This window comes from Xyrauchen texanus, chromosome 31 (genome assembly GCF_025860055.1).
Source record: "Xyrauchen texanus isolate HMW12.3.18 chromosome 31, RBS_HiC_50CHRs, whole genome shotgun sequence".
NCBI lineage: Eukaryota > Metazoa > Chordata > Actinopteri > Cypriniformes > Catostomidae > Xyrauchen > Xyrauchen texanus.
Window position 1 is genome coordinate 15060508 of NC_068306.1, and position 18550 is coordinate 15079057.

Consider the following 18550-nt stretch of genomic DNA (forward strand, 5'->3'; position numbering starts at 1 on the left):
TACTCAAGGATAAGTGGTTGGAGTGATAGCTGCTGGAAATGGGGCCTGGCTAGATTTGATCAAAAATAACTATTTTTTTCAAATAGTGATTTCTTTTTTTTTTTCAGTTTTTTACATCATTAATGTCCTGACTATACTTTGTGATCAGTTGAATGACACTTTGGTGAATAAAAGTACCTATGTATTTCCGTAAGAGCAAAATTTTTACATTATTCCAAACTTTTGGCCACCGGTGAAGATATACAGTTGAAGTTTACATAAGTTTACATTAACTCAGTTTTAATTTCCTGATATTTTATCGTAGCAAATATTCCCTGTCTTCGGTCAGTTAGGATAACTACTTTATTTTAAGAATTCGAAATATTTTAAGAATGTGAAATGTCAGAATAATAGTAGAGATAATTTCAGCTTTTATTTCTTTCATCATATTCCCAGTGGGTCAGAAGTTTACATACACTTTGTTAGTATTTGGTAGCATTGCCTTTAAATTGTTTAACTTGGGTCAAACATTTTGGGTAGCCTTCCACAAGCTTCTCACAATAATTTGCTGGATTTTTGGCCCATTCCACCAGACAAAACTGTTGTAACTGCATCAGGTTTGTAGGCCTCCTATATATATATACACGCTATATACTGCTTTATAGAAAAGCATTTAAACTAAAGCTTGAATATAGATTTTTACATTTAGCATTAGGCAACAAGTCTGGCATAGAAAGAGTAAACTGACTTGAAAAAAAATTATCATTGTTCTGCTTTTAATAAAACAAATTATTATAACTAATATTAAACTCAATACTATTAAAAATAATAATAATATTGGATGGAAACAATACATGTTCACCAATATATTGTGTATCCCTAAATATAAAGACAGCATTTTTTCTCTTTCTTGTAAGACGATATGTAATCTCAGTGTGTGATAATATTCCATTGTGGCATCCCCAAATTATGACCTTATTGGCTGAAACTGCAGCAATGATGTCATGTGACACTCCCCTTAGGTGTCCATCAAAGTTGTCGAGGTGACACTGAGTGGTGTTGCCAATTAGGCCAGTACTCCAAATGGAAACCCTTTGTCCTGCTGCCATATCAACTCTGACTGCAGAGACCTCCTGCAGGCTTCATTCAGCTTTGCCAAACACTCCCATACTGTAACAGCGAGAGCAGCAAGAAATAGAAAGAGATAATTCTTTGTTAAATCCATTTCCCACAGTAAGAGTTTCTCACAGTAGGATCAGATCAACATGGACATCTTAAGGTTTATGTTAGTCAGTAGTCATTTACAAGAGACTTTTATTCAAAGCAACATACAGTAAGCTACACTTATCTCATAGACCTAGACAGGGTCCAAAATAATCACTTAGCGCTTTTCAACCATCTGGGAGAATGGTTCTAGTAGCATTTCCACTTGAGTAATGTTCAGTGTGGTACGGTTACAAATCGTAGTGTAATGGTAGAGACGATCCATGCTTGATTTTACCTGAGGTTACCATGGTCTTGTTACAAAATACCTTTATTAAAACTATGAAACTATGGTGAATTTCCAGAATGGCAAATTAAGGGCTTTAAAGCCTGGAGTTTTGTGAATTATGGACAAAGCTTGCTAGTTAGTCTAAAAAAAAAAAAAAACAACAACATAACTGGTGTTGTTTGCCTTCACATTTCCAAGAGATGAATGAACTTGAATCAACAAAAGACAGATAAAAGGAGTCCCAATTCAGTTGGTCTGTCAGAATAATATAGCCCTATATAAATTAGGTGTTAACTTTTTTATAGATATAGATAACGTTCCTGTTATTAATTCCAATTAATTTACATCTGCATACCAACACAAAATCAATGCCTTAATGTTGAATGTTCATTTCAGTGGGGACAAAATGTGCAATGTTGTTGGTAAATGCACTTCTATTTGTAATATAATAATAAAATTACTTTTATTATTAGTGTCTGTCTTTAAATTTGTAAATTATAGACCCCCCAGTCTACCAAATGAGGTACACTGTAAAACTTGGTGGCACCGGTACCACTGCTCACAAATGTTTCGAGCCCTGCATGCTCAACCATGGTGGAATGGTTTTAGTGCATGGCGACTTACAATTGTCAATTTGGCAAATGTAACTTTAATTTTTTTTTAGGTAGCTGGAGGTTTTTTCTAGGTGTCATCTTCATGATTTTACCAAGATAGTTTGACTAGTATAGTACATTGTACAAGCCTGTTTCGTCAGGGAGGTAGATTATGCTAGCTAACTCATTAAAAGTGTCATAGACTATCAATATATTACTATTTTGATATAGAATATATATTTGTCAATAAATTTCCTTTTTAGCTGGTCTGGTAACATTTACCAGTCTGTGTGTCTGTGTGTAGCATACTAAACCTCTCAGCATATAATGGTTAACATCTCACCTTTTCCTTTTTGCTTTCTTTTTTCTGACATGGGCCATGTCTTTCCTGCACTTAAAAACTGGAATATGTGATAATCCTCCATAGTGCACTCGCTCCAATGTTTACCTCTCACGCCGTACCCATCTGATATGTTTGTTACGTATTCCAATCCTGATTTCGATGTAGCACAGTAAAAAAAGGGACTGTAACCAAGCCAACTGAACCAGAAGGGCGATTTTATAATTTTTTTATTTTTACTATATCAGTAAGCACCAAATGCAGGGAAGAATTGGCTTTGGTGGAAAAAAATATGAGTTATTCACAGATTAGTATATCTATTTGGAACTGCAAAATTAAATGGTTTTAATCAAATTGTAAGAATGGTAGTCTGACCTTCGCTGAGCTGTAAGAAATGTATGTTTCAACTCAAGAATGTGCAAATGTGTACTGAACACTAAACACAGACACTTGCTCCTCTAACAGCTTTTTCCTTGTGGAAGATTTACAGAAAAAAATGACCTGTGTTGTTTGTCATAAATATTTAGAAAACAATCCCATTGAGAATATGAAAAAAATATATATTTACATTTACGCATTTGGCAGACGCTTTTATCCAAAGTGACTTACAGGGACAATCCCCCCGGAACAACCTGGAGTTAAGTGCCTTGCTCAAGGACACAATGGTGGTGGCTGTGGGGATCGAACCAGCGACCTTCTGATTAACAGTTTACCAGTTATGTGGTTTAGACCACTACACCACCACCACTCCATTATAAATCTATTTAATTAAAAAATAATGCAAACAACCCTGCAAAAAGTATTTATGGATTTCAGTTTTCTTAATTCACTCACCATTGGTAATTTTGGACCCTGAACCTTGCTCAAGGGCACAATAGTTAAAGATCATTGCTCATGCCTTTCAGGACTCAAACCAGCAACCTTCCACTGAGCTTTAGCCACTACGCCACATCAACCACAATTTTCTACCGTGCCACATTTTAAAGAGATTAACTTTTATTCTGTAAAGCTTCTCGCTGTACTGTATCTGCTATCTATATTCACTAAAAGGAAATAGTTTGTTTTATTAGCATTCACAGCCACACTTACAGCCACACATTGTTAATAGGCAAGATGATCTCTTGTGGTGTAATGTTGATGAATACAAGATAAATACAGAGAGCTCTGGTTTCATTTAATGAATTTTCAAAGGCTAGACCCGTGGGTGCTTAGATTAAGTAGCCAATCTGTACTTGACGGCTGTGGGCCTTGTTTGAACATGATAGAAAAGCTCTGCATGGCTGACCCACCAGACCAGAGCACTTTAACCCTTCTAATCTGTGATTGGATATGAAATTAGGAGAGAGTCAATCTTTGTTGCTAAGAGACTGACTCCTGACTTACAAAAATGCAGTATTATAGCCCTCCATTGTAGTTTTCTATATCAAATGTGCCCATGTGAGACACACTCCTATACAATTGTAAATATAAGCATATCATATCATATCATATCATATATACAAGTTTTATGCAACTTGTAATTTGATCGATTTTATCCCATTCTTTAAGAGATTGTGTAGCCTTGTCTTACCAATTCTTAATTACATTACATCTATATTCTCCTCATGTGCTTTGGCTTGCTAAAGAGAGGCTTGAATTAGAGCTGGGGAGGAAGATTCAAGCCTCCTGGCCAGACAATATTCAGTGTCATGGGACGCTCAAAACTCAGAGCATTAGGGAGGATCCGTCCGTTTATTCCTTCCCTGCTCGCCCTTATCTCTTCAGGCACACAACTCATGCCCTTGCCCTGCTTGCCCTGCCCAGACTCTCAGATTAAACCTAAACTAATCCATGCCACTCTCACGCCCTCAGAGGCACAAGGTTGTGCCTAACAGCTGCCTTAATCTACCCAGCATCCCCTGATGTGTGTCTCTACCTCTGATAAAAACCTATTATATAAATATTTGATTACTGAATTGTGGTTGGCCTAAATAAGCATAGATTTTTTTTTTTTAAATAAATGTATATACATAAACAGTTAATCTTTAATTAAATATATTTAATTTCATTTTTTTTTTAAAAGCAGTGCAACATTTTTTGATTTTTTTTATATTATAAATAATATTGTCCACCAAATCAAAGTCAGGTGGTATAACCAACATGCAGGTTGCCATTCTGTTCTAATGTCACATGTTGGCACATTTTGTTAATGTCAAATTAAATAACCATAAGAAACGTGATATTAATGACTCAAACATTAATTTAATTCATCCATCTTCTATAGCCGCTTCTCTTATGCAGGGTCATGGGTAGTGCTGGAGCCTATCCCAGCTGTCTCGGACTGACATGGACATGTGTGGCCAGTCCATCACAGACAAAAATTCATGATATTTGTAAATAATAATAATCATAACAATTTACCTTGAGAATTATGTTTGAAAACAAATGAGTGTTTAAAGGAATATTCGGGGTTCAATACAAGTTAAGCGTTGATTACCACAAAAAAATTATTTTGACTGATCCTTTAAAAAAAAAAAAAAAAAGAGGATGTTACTGTGAGGCACTTGCAATGGATGTGAAAGAGGGCCAATTTAGGTGAGTTTAAATGCAGAAATGTGAATCCTATAAATTTCTAAAAGGACTTACATACATTTATATGTTAAAACTCATGTGTTGATTGATCTTTTAAAGTTGTTTAAATTTTAATATTTACATTAATTTTAGGTTCATGGCAACAAAGCTGTAAAATTGACTGCAACTTTACACAGAAAATGTTAGTAAGTGATTTTATTACACTAAAGACATGTTAACACACATATTGTTTATGTCTTGTAACTATACATTTAATAAAGTGATTATTTTAACATTCAAAAATTAAGTGCCTCACTGTAACCCAGATTTTATTTTTATTTTGTATTTATTCCTTTTTCTCCCCAATTTGGCATGCCCAATTCCCACTACTTACTAGATCCTCGTGGTGGCATGGTTGCTCACCTTAATCTGGGTGGCAGAGGACAAGTCTCAATCGACTCTGATGCTGAGATTGTCTATCCGTGCATCTTATCATATGGCTCACTGTGCATGACACTGGGGAGACTCACAGCATATGGAGGCTCATGCTATTCTCTGCGATCCACACACAACTTACCATGCACCCCATTGTGAGCGAGAACCACTAATCGCAACCACGAGAAGGTTGCCCCATGTGACTCTCTACTGTGAAACCATGACACCGTTTCTTCCCTAGTAGTAACACACATATTAAAAATGTTTTAAAGTCCCTGTGAAGTACCTTGATGACCTCAGTTTTCTTTGGCCTGGTGACGTGTTTCCTACTGAAACATAAAGTTGGGGCAGGACTTGTTAAATGGCTCATGCCTGTTTTTATATTGCCCATAGGCTTATATTTACATCATTTCGCTCTGGTAAAGACACACACACACACACACACACACACACACACACACACACACACACACACACACACACACACACACAAATACCCTTTTTACCATGCTACTCATGCCAGAACCGGGGTTTAGCTGGGGAAACTGAGAAGCAGTCCTCCTTTTTTCCAGTGACTTCATAGTCGAATGATCATCTAACATTTCTACACAACCAGCCCACAAACAAACACAGCACGTCGTGGTCTTTGCTTATGATGAAGCTGAAGTTATTGCGCAAGTCCAATGCAGATGAATGAGAAACAAGCGAGTAAAATCAAATCACAATCACATTCACAAAATGTATGTATATATTTTTTTTAAATTCACAATATACTAAACATAAAGAATAAAGAACACTTACTCATGCTTTACATCCCAGGTAACCCCAGAAAATGGCTGCATTAAAACCTTTCCTCGCCTATAAATTCCACGCACACGTTCTATTCAGAAGTGATCTTTCCTATGCCCTATTCCCTTCAAAGAAATACCATCCACTGTGAGAGCTTCAGAGGGCTAAAACACAATGTGGGTTAGAACACAGCCACGCACACTGATCAGATGTAAGGGAGGTTGTGTTTTCCTTCTAGAAAGCAATTTTATTGAGTCATACATATATCTGAGTCCATGTAACCAGAAGAAAGAGACTGCAGATTTTAAATGCTTATATATACTTGCATATAGATAACCATAAAGCTAACAGATATGAACTGAACAAAGAAAAGAAAAAATATAGCAACAAAACTGTCATTTGGATTTCACAGGGTCTATAAACAACTGTTTTATAATCACCTCTGGTTAAAAACAGAGAACTAAGCAATAAACTGAATGTGTTTGGGCACAGGTTATCTTATATATATATCCCATATCTCATTGCACCAGTCTTATTAAACAGCTCAAACAATTGTCCCTCTTTACATACAAGCATCACGTGTGGTTTTCACAGTGGCGTCTGGCAAGAAGAGCGAGAGATGGCAGGGGGTTTGGCAGAACGCACCTCTCATTTCCATTGTTTGCGTTCGAAACAAACCATAGGCCTTTTGTCTGTATTTTTGCACTGCTATTACTCAATATGACTTACAGCTTGAGAAAAACGAAACCAGCATTTTCAATGCATGTGTAGTCCTGTAAGATGCTCAGCTAATGTAAACTGTGCATTGCATTTGAAATATTCTTCTTTCTTGAGAGTTATTTGCATTGTTTGAATCTGTTCGTGTGTTTAGTTTTTTCACCCTTAAAGCAGCACACGCAGTACACCTTGTTACGTCTATAATCTCAGGTTAAAATAAAACTCTGTTAAACATTTTTAGCAGAAAGCTGACTGCAAGACCTACACGGAAACATCAACATTCACATTGTGGTAATTTGGCAGTGTTTTCCAAAACCAGTGGAAATGCAGGTATCAGACAGGCAGGCGTCAAGTGTCTGCGGTTTAAGTAATACCCTTTTACTTTTCTAGCACTTTTGCTTGGTGGATTTGTAAGCACGGGGAGCAATGCCAAAACCACAAAAGCCCTTCATTTGATAAGAGCCACGTAATGATTTTCAAATGGGAATTTGCTCTCCAGATCATTTGAGGAGCCACTTTCGTCTGGTTGTGCACTCTTAGTATGTTGCATATTACATTAATGTGTGGTCCTTGTTAATTGTTTTTTTTTTTTTTTTTTTGCTGACATGCGTTCCTTTCTTCTTATTATTATTTTAAATATGATAACTTAAGACTATATTACATGGCTGATTTTCAAAGTGTGTGCTCAGTTAGTTAGAACTATTAAAGTGTTACAGTTATTTATATATGTTAAATATTATTTCTAAGGAGATTTCTTTCACCTAATTTATCTGTTGCAGGTCTGCTTCTGTGTCTTAACCAGATTCAAAACAAGTCATATCTCTTCCATGGTAATCTTTTTTGTCCTAAACTGTTTAAACTTGCAAAAAACATTTAATCAGTGTTTGGCTGGTTATCTCCAGCCACAGTGAAATCTTATTGGCCCAAAATCCCATTCCACATACACCAATCAGCTACAACATTAAAACCACCTGCCTAATATTGTGTAGGTTCCCCTCGTGCTGCCAAAACAGCGCCATCCCGCATCTCAGAATAGCATTCTGAGATGACATTCTTCTCACCACATGTAGGTAGCAGCAGTACTCACCAGTGCTTATCTGAGTTATCGTAGACTTTGTCAGTTCAAACCATTCTGGCCGTTCCATCCACAGAACTGCCGCTCACTGGCTGTTTTTTGTTTTTGGCACCATTCTGAGTAAATTCTAGAGACTGTTGTGTGGCCAGACTGGTTCGAAAGTCTACGGTAACTTAGATAACCTCTCTGTACAATTGAGGTGAGAAGAATAGCATCTCCGAATGATGAATAGCAGCACTGTGTGGCAGATGCTATTTACTCCCATAGAGACATTCCCTAACTTTAAAGGCTCAGTCACATTTTTCCATTGCATGGCAAAATTCCGCAGGGGGAGCAAAAGTTTTGTGGGCAAATGTTAAGCGAGTGTGAAATTCAAGTTTAGCAATCTTAAACCCTGTGGAAAACAAATTTACACGAATGTGTTTTGACTTGCAAAGTAAATGCCTTAAAATCACCTGGCCAATATGTTGGTTATAACATGTTAGGCCACAGTGGTACACATCAAATGCAGTTGCAATTGAAATTATGCAGCGCTGGTTAATTTTAATAGACCATCTCCTCCCTAGCTTTGTCGTGTTATTTTTTTCTCTTCTTCATCTCTGACAGCGTGACGCTTTTGGACTGGCTCATTCAGTTCGAAGCAGAGGTGGGAAAGCTTATGGTCAGAGTGCAGGGTTTGTTACAGAATGCATTTGCTCTTCTTGCTTTTTGTTTGATCCTCAGTATAGGAAGCAAAGCGGATAAGTGGGGTGAGCTTTTATCCTGATTGATAAAATTGAATTTTGCAGTCTGTCCTTGACCTGTGAGTGAACCTTCGCCTAAACGTGCAAAAAAACAAAACGAGGGATGAGTGGTAAATAGGACAGTGTTAGAAGAAGAGAAGCTTTGTCCCTTGCCCCAGGCTCATCCCTGGTTTGTACTTCCAGTATTTCTCAGTGTCCAATGGCTTTGTTTTCATATTCCTGTGTGTTAATTCTGTTTGGCACTTGTAAACAGCTTGTTTTGATAGATAGTAACAATAAAGGGCACTTTGCATAGTTTGCTATAGGCAGAAAGCTTTTCATGTGATCTCGCCATCTTTTCCATACACATGAAAGGAGGTGTGGAACATGCTACTGTAAGCACAATGCCTGAATAATGTAAATATTGTATTCCATGTTGCATGTAAGTAAAGTGGCATTTTTTTCTCAATGAAATGTGTCTGTAAATTAGGTTAACCGTGAAAAGAACTTAAAATGAATGTGATTGGTAGGCAGACATTCTGAGCTCAGGAAAGTCAGCAACATGAGTATAGATTAATTCGGAATGGCATACTTTCATACAAGTCTTACTTTTTTTTGCTTTATAGAATATTGTTTTCCCCAATGTTGTTCTTTGACCACTTACGTTAAACATTTAATATACTGCTGATATCCATTTTACCTCTGAGCACACACAAAACTCACTTAAGTCTTTCACACCCTCTCCTGTCTTCAGACAGAAGCAAGTTTACCACATTCTTTCATGCCGAGGAGATGGGGCAGAGCCACAAACATTTGGTTCACGGCCCAAGTCCCCCTCCCCGTTGCTGCAGGGCTGACTTTGGAAAATCCCTGCCTAACATGCAGCAGCTGGAATCATCTGTGAGGATTCAGCTCAAACTCTGTTGCCAACATGTTCGTCACCATGTCATCTAACTTCCCACATGGACATGAATGATGACATCGCTCAGCAGTTAATGTGAAACAGATGCCTGTGCGTTTGCTATGTTTGTGATTATGTTTGTGATTTTGTTTGTTGTTTCTTGGATTCTTTAATTTTGGTCTAGTTTCCTAAAATGTTGGAAGCAGAATTAAATGGTTAAGATAAAATGTATTTATATATTAATTTATACTTTAAATGAATACAATCAATCTAATACATTTAATTTCAAATTATGGTTGCACAATTAATAAAAAAAATTATCATGATTAAAATTACAGCTGTAGCAATTAACTAATCGCGAAAGGTGTCATTTACAGCCTTCCATTTAGTTCTACTCCTATTGCATTTATTGTCCTTTGTGTGCATTAATGCAATGGCAAATGAGAAGCATTTAAATTAATCTAAAGGCATATCAATAATGCTCACTTTACGTGTATAATTTATTCAAAATTTGAAGAACACTTTTGTTTCTTATTCTTGCAACAGTTCTCAGCTTGTTTTGGATGTGTAGCCTACATGAAAAATATAACATGCATTTGCCCCACTCAAAACAAGTATTTTAATGTACATTTTGTTGAAATGTGTAATCACAATTACAAGGGAAATAATTGACAAATATGACTTTTGTCATAAGCGTGCAGCCCTTTTTCAAGTTGTTTACATCTTACTAGTTTAAGCCATTTATTGTGTCTGAGCTGAGATCTGGCAATTAGTGTGCATGCTCTACACATGTCAAGCATTAATTTTCTCTACTGTCCTTCCAAATAAAAAAGTGGTAAAGTAAAAATAAATTACTATTAATTGTAAGTTCCTTCAGTTATAACATGCTGTTGAAAAGTATTTGCCCCATTCCTGATTTTTTTCTATTTTTGTGTATATTTCACACTAAATTGTTTTAGATCTTCAAATGAGATATAACATAAAACAAAGACAACCTGAGTAAACACACAATACAGTTTTCAAATATATACTTTTGGTAACACTTTATATTAGGGATCAGAAATTAGACAGTAATTAATGACTAATAATTTGACTTCAGGGCACTATGCTAACTTTTTTCCAAGGAGTACATGCGCTCCTAAATGAAAAAAATGTAGGAGCACACAAAGAAATGTAGGAGCACAGTGAAAAATGTAATACTGAGTGTATTAACAAACAATTTATTACATACATATTTATACTGCGTGTATGAGTGTGTGTGTGTGTGTGTCTGTGTGTGTGTGTGTGTGTGTGTACTAAGGGACACACATCTGTGGAGCAGCACCTACCACCCAAATCACACCTTGACCCATCCCTACTAGAATCAAAGGATATCAGTTGTCCAGCTGCTTTTGTATGTTGACTGTCTGGCATACTTAGAGGTTTAATAATGCTATTAAACATTTGCATTTAAAGTATAACTTTTTATTGTATATAAACAAAGTGCATATTAATCTAACCATTCAAAACAAATACAGTCTGAACAGCATAGACAGGGCCACTGCTGGCCAAATTGATGCCCCGCACCATATGCGCGATATGAGTGTGAAGCGATCGTCTGTGTTCCGCAAATGCTTTCGGGTCCTTGAATAACGTATAGTGAACGAGTAAGGGCTGCCGGTGGACTTTCTGGTGCAATCCTAGGGTAAGATGGTCCCCCCCTAGGGAGTTGATGCCATACGCAAACTGCGTAGTAGGTAGCGGCAGTACTGATAATAGAATATTGCACCATATCAAAGAAAAATAAATAACTATTTGCAAAACTGCAGCATCCCACAAATTGAAATAAATGTAAAAAAGAAGGACGCTATTAGACATGTGCATTTAACGTATACATTTTCAATGTATATAAACAAAGTGCACATAAATGTAACAATTCAAAACGAATACAATCTGAACAACAATAAATTGGCTCCGCCCTCCCTCATGCATCTTTGGTTCATTGGTTGACACTTTGTGTCTGATTGACATGAACAAAAGGTGAGGCTTTTAGTCTGAGCGGACAGTCACAACAAATGTGTGCACTTGAGGTTTTAGGCCTATATTATTATTATTATTATTTTTATTCATATCTTAATTTTTAAAAGTATTTTATAAATAGATTCTGATATGCGAGCCAGCTCCCAACGTTCACCTACAAGAGCCGACTCGTTCGCAAACGACCCATCACTATTTCAGATGCGGGTTTCCTGACACGAAGGACGAGTTGCCCACCTGTTTCTGCCCTCTACAATATTTGCAGAACATGACGTTGTTTTAGAACTCTAGCCATGGGAAAACTTTGAGCCAATTCGCATTGAATCTATATGTTCTCCCTCCACCGGCTACAGTGGACGTTGAAGTGACAGCTGGGGTCACGGTAGCTTCGCTAATGTTGTTCTCAGCATCCCTAACGTTAGCCGTCTCAGGTAAACCTTGTGAAGAGACTTAATTAGTTGAATCTTGCAAATCCCCCTTACCGGATTCTTCTTTCTCCTTATCTCTTTTTCGCTTAAAATAAAATGCGATGTCTGCACGTTAACTTATAGCCTATACCGATACTTTTCTCCATTGTTCACATTTCTCTCTCTCTGACTGGACTGCGTCATCACAGAAAACTCTACTGTGGTTGGCACAAGCCACTTGTGGAATGTTATTTTTGAAGTTATTTATTAGGCCTGTTCAATGATTTCATACCCTTGCCTAATAGCCTCTTTACTTTTGTTTTTCATAACAATTAACTTGTAAGGTAAAAACAAAAGATACATATAGCTAGTAAGGTGTAAAATAGATCCCTTCTCACAGGGCTCAACCAGTTGGGCCAGTGCTTCAGATTTTCACTGGCCCTGGCAAAATTTTCACTGGCCCCTACACAAAAATGACAAATAGCTGTTTTTACCATCATGGCTTTAAAAAATATGCCTGAAGATAAATATTTTTTACATATCTTATGTTTTTAATATAATGTCCCCCATGGGCCCGGGTAGCTTAGCGAGTAAAGACGCTGACTATCACCCCTGGAGTTGCGAGATCGAATCTAGGGCGTGCTGAGTGACTCCAGCCATGTCTCCTAAGCAACCAAATTGGCCTGGTTGCTAGGTAGGGGAGAGTCACATGAGGTAACCTCCTTGTGGTCAATATAATGTGGTTCATTCTCGGTGTGGTGTGTGGTGAGTTGTACGTGGATGCCGCAGAGAATAGTCTGAAGCCTCCACACGTGCTAGGTCTCCTCGGTAATGTGCTCAACAAGCCACGCAATAAGATGCGTGAATTTATGGTCTCAGATGCGAAGGCAACTGAGATTCGTCCTCCGCCACCCAGATCGAGGCGAGTCACTATGCCACCACGAGGATTTAGAGCGCAAAAAAAAATACAATAAATACAGCCATCCTGCCATTTACGAATTTGCGGGGATAATTAAAATGTTGTAAAACACGTTAAATTTCTCTACGAAATTCATTAAGTGGGGTTTTTTCCTGCTATTTTCTACACATTGGTAATAGCTGGAAAAGAGTGAGGTCAGTGCTAGGAGAGTGCCCTCAGTGTCTGCATGTGACTGTGCCTTGGCGCATTCAGTATATTATGCATTTGTGCATCTTTGCAAGATAAATATACTCACGCTCTCTCCTCAGTTAGAAGACTTTGTTCACTCTGTGTAATTTTTGTGCTCTCTTGCTTGTTGTTTGCTTGCACTTATGTTATAAATACAGCACTGGCCCGATCGGGCAAGTGACAGTTCTAGCATCTGGCCCCAATCTTTCTCACACTGGGCCATCGGGCAGTCCTTATTGTCAAGCCCTGAATTACACAATGTGAATGTGCTACTTATAAGAATAAAATAAATATAGAAGGCAGAGACATGTGATGCTTAGTGTAAATAGAAACAAAAATCATCCTCTTTACACTAATGGCAAATAGAGTTAGATGCTATTTGCACCCCTAATGAAATACTACCATACAGTGTAAGGGCATCACTGCAACATCCTACACCAACCCCTACCCATAAACCTAACCCTAACCTTCCCTGCTTTGTTGAAATACTATATGTATTCTACATGCATTTCATACTTAAAAGCCACACATTTATACAGAGTAATGAGAACCTATAAATAATGTATTTTATATCATACTTGCTACTGATATGTTTTGTTTTAGTTAAAAAAAGCATTGTTATGACAAAGGCAAATATAAAGGGGCTTCAAAGCAAGAATAAGAAATCAGCCAATAAAAGCTTAATAAATATGTATAATGACAAGCAAGTCCATCACTAATTAGTAATGCATTACTGTCTAATTTGTGATCCTTAAACTAAAGTGTCATCATTGTTTTTTTTTATTTTTATTGAAGCAAACAAATTATCCAGTACACCCATGTGAAAAACTAACTGCTCCCTTAATCTTAATAGCTGGTTGTGCCACCTTTAGCACCAATAACTGCAACCAAACACTTCTGATATCTGGAGATCAGTCCCTCACAACGCTGTGGTGTAATTTTGGCCCACTCTTCTTTGCAGAACTGCTTTAGTTCAGCCGTATTGGAGGGTTTTTGAGCATGAACTGCCCGTTTAAGATCCTGTCACCGCATCTCAATCGGGTTCAGGTCAGGACTTTGACTAGACCACTCCAAAACTTTTAATTTATTAATTTGCTGTGGATCATTGTCTTGATGCATAATCCAGTTGTGCTCGATCTTTAACTCATGGACTGATGACTGGAGTTATCCTTTAGGATTTTCCAATAGAGCGCAGAATTTGTGTTTCCCTCAATTATTGTAAGTCGCCCTGGCCCTGAAGCAGCAAAGCATCCCCACACCATCACACTACCATCACAATGCTTGACCGTAGGTATGACGTTCTTTTTGTGAAATTCTGTGTTTGATTTACACCAGATGTAACGTGACCCCTGTCTTCCAAACAGTTCCACTTTTAACTCTTCAGTCCACTGAACATTCTCCCAAAAGGTTTGAGGATCATCAAGTGGGTTTTGGCAAAATTCATATGAGCCTTAATGTTCTTTTTGGGTTAGCAGTCGTTTTTGCCTTGCCACTCTTCCATAGATGGCATTTTTGGCCAGTGTCTTTCTGATAGTGGAGTCATGAATTGTGACCTTTATTGATGCAAGAGAGGCCTGCAGTTCCTTGGATGCTGTCCTTTGCTTTTTTGTGACTTCCTGGATGAGTTGGCGCTGTGCTTTTGGAGGAATTTGGAATACATTTTCACACAGGCCCAGTTGGTATTGGATAACTTTTTTTGCCTCATTAAACAATTTTAAAACTGTATTTTGTGTTTACTCAGATTGTCTTTTTTATGTTAAATTTTGTTTGAATTAAAAAAAAAAAAATTGTATGAGATGTACACAAAAATAGAAGAAATCAGGATGGGTCAAATAAGTTTTCACAGCACTGTATGCATGCATTAATATAATTTTATAGAGTTTAATTAATTACAGTTTCAGTTGCAATCCAATTACGTAGTTGTGATGCATATTAATGTATTGAATCGTGACATATGTATTGTTATGTGCATCGTATTGTGAGGTATTTGACAATGCCTAGCCCTAATACTACCAGCTTATCAGAGGGAGTAGGTCTAAAATAGATAAATGCTAGAACTTAGTTTTGCTCAATGCCATCAGTTCACAGATTTTCACTTAAATTTAAAATTAATTTAAACCAAGGGACTTGACTCAAACTCTTATTTAGCGTGCTTAAGTGTACAATATCACATTTAAACATGTTTGTTTATATAGCTGATTTCCCCCATCAGATTAATTCACATTTATGTCAGTTACGCATAAAACTGTTTCAGACTAGCATGATACAGCATTGATGTTTTCCATTGTGTGCATTCTGTTTGTGATGTGTGCAACCAAGGTGATGAGATGGCCTTCTCTTCACTTTTTGTCTAATTCATCTTTTCTCCTATTTTTTGTCTTCTCGTCTCTTTACTTTTCATCTCATCTCTTCACTTCACTTCTCATCTCTTCTTTTCTTCTTGTCTCATCTTATTTTTCGTGTTATCTGGTCTCATTTCTTCACCTTTTGTTTCATCTCTTCTCCTCATCTTATCTCTTCTTGTCTCTTTCCCTTTTGTTTATTCTCTTGTCTTTGTCTCTTAACTTTTTGTCTCCTCTCTTCTTGTCTTGTCACTTTAATTTTCAACTAATTTCATGTGCTTTTCTCTCTTGTCTCTTTATTTTTATCTCTTCTAGCCTCATCTCTACTCTTTCAGTTTCATCTCATCTTTTCTTGTCTCTTTATCCTGTCTTGTCTCTTCACTTTTTATCCCATATCTTTTCTCACAACTTTTCTTTTTTTCTCTTCTCCTCTGCTCTGTTCTCATTTTGTCTAATCTCTTCTCTTTTGTTTTCTCCTTTCTTTTTATATTATCCTCTTTTGTTCCTATTTTCATTTCCCTTCTCTTCACTTTTTTCTCCTCTATCCTTTTCTCTTTTTCTTTTCTGTTTTATTTTCTCTCATCACAGAAGTCACACAGTAACTGCAGTTGCATATGTTGGGTTGGCAGACAGGTAGATTTGCTATGTGTTTTAAACACTGTAAACAGCTGATGCAGACATAATACTGATCTAACTTCACCCTGGATAGATAATGACTATTAAATTAGTTAAGAATAGAGAATTCTGTTTTTGTCTCTTTCTTGCACTATTGTTGTTTGTGTGTACAGCATTGTGCCGTTTTTTTATAAGGTGATGTGTTTTGTGTCCTTACTCTGATCTGACACTCATACACACAAGGTACTGAGATGAGGGGAAAAAAAATCGATATTATGAGAGAACAGAGCGAGAGGTTCTGACCTGACCTAAGGGGAGAGATGAAGAATGAGAGACAGAGCGATGAGACTGACAGACTCGAAGAATGAAGGATTGCACTAGAAATCAAACGCCATCCAGTGTAGAAAAAGCCAAAGCTTTGTTGGATGAGACATACGTTGTTCGTGCAGGTTATGTTGTGTTGAAGCACCATGAATATTTAGGTACATTAGCAGATGTTAACAAAGAGATGTGCATGAAACAAAAGCAATATGCAGGAGCCAAACACATAGACTAATTTAGCAATATTGATTTTTCAATCATATGTCATTCTGGCTGGACTGGTGCTACTTGGATGCAGCCTCTGAGCCAGCCAGAGGATTGCTTTTAGAATATAAGATGCATTGTGGTCTTTTATGATGTAATTAATCAGGTGCTGAGTGTTAGCACAATATCACTTGTTTATAAATGTGGTCAGATATACACAGACCTGGATTTCTGCTGATTTGAGGATCTGCTAAATTAATGTGAACATGGTAAATTGTGATAAACCAAAGTCCCTGTAAGGCATGTCAGGTCCCACCTTGTCTACACTGGACAATAGCAATGTCATACTGCACCTTCATGCCACAACGGCTTGAGGCTGTCTATACTGGACGTGAAGTGCAGGCACTATTCCTGACAACAGGACAAATAAATGCTTTAGAACGTTCATTTGTCTTGTTGGCAGGAATAGTGCCTGCACGTGCAGCACAAAATGGGCATTTATTGTCGCTGTGGCGCGACTTGCGCATCCAGTATAGACAGCATCATTGATTATAATGGGAGTAATTTTCTTTTGTTGAGCTGCCCGTGTCTGGTTTAGACAGGGTGTCACTCTGCAGTCATCTCCTATCTACCTGAATGGAAATAAGAACAAAATCTCCAAAATTGTTGGTAGAAATTCTGTTAAAATACAATTTTAAATCAGCAATAAAATCTGACAACAGTGATATCATAAATTGTGCTATTTTAGCTAAAATCTACCACAATAATAATGCACTTTTGCATTCTTCAGTAAAAAACAGCCAATGGCTCTCTGAACTGTAAGGAAATACATTAATTCCTGCAGCCACCATATTGATCTTTGTGATACCTCTATCAAAATGGTGTTCTTTTAACTGTAAGTCAAGAGACAATGGTGATATTTAGCTTTTCAATTTCTCCCATTCATATCTTTATGAGTGGGCCATCTAATCCTCTTAAAATGGTTAAACAGAGCTCAGACTGCACTCTCATTAGTATCTAAAATCACAATCATATTTGCTAAAAGATGTAATAAACACATACTCAAGGGGCAGGAGATCAATAGAGCTTTGTAATTGACAGGCGTTTCAATTCTGCAGAAATATGCAGAGCTTTCGGTGGAGTTCTGTGTGTGCAGATTTCCAGTGGACCTGTGTAAAGGAATTATGAGTAATTTTGTACATTTTGGCTTATAAATAAATGTTATGTGTCATAGGTGCCACCAAAGGCTGGGCAAACGTGCATAGACATCATGAACACATTTGTTACTACAATCTTCAGTATATCTCCATTACTTAAGCTCTGCAGACCTGCAGAGTCTGTAAGGGTCCAGTAGAGTCTCTTCACACCTGAATTGAGATCCCAAAAGCTAAACACACTCACATCTGCACTCAGTGTTTTGCGCTGGCTCAGGAAAAGCTAGTGTCATCATGGCAGCTGGTAAGGCAAGTGGAAAACCCACCCATAAACATGTAATGAGGCGTCAAGGCACTATCTTCACTTTTGCATATGCATGTGTGTATTTGTGTTTTCCTATTTCCATGTGTTTTTGTGTGTCTCTTCTTTCTACATTACACTCCTTCTAGCCCTCTAGCACACCATCTGGAAGCCTCTAAAACAGCCACCATTGAACCTTCTCGCATGTGACTCATGACTGGCATTAAATCAGTGTGAATACCGCATGTGTTTAACCCTGTTACTCTGTACTAATGAAGCTGGGGGAGAGGGGGGTTAACAGATCTGTGAAAAGCGTTTCACGTCTGTGATTTCTTTGGGGCGTTTCATGCCAAAATGTCCCTTAATGTCGTCATTAGCATGGTGGAGTGATCTGTGTGTGCACACAAGCTGTGGCACCATGGCCCAAACATAAAACGAGACAAAAACACA

The 18550-nt window shown here is 37.4% G+C and overlaps 1 protein-coding gene across 2 annotated transcripts in view; it reads left to right on the forward strand.

The window, feature by feature from the left end:
* vav2 (vav 2 guanine nucleotide exchange factor) overlaps window positions 1–18550 on the forward strand; it is a 278862-nt gene that overhangs the window by 173223 nt on the left and 87089 nt on the right. The gene's annotated exons all lie outside the window — the stretch shown is intronic.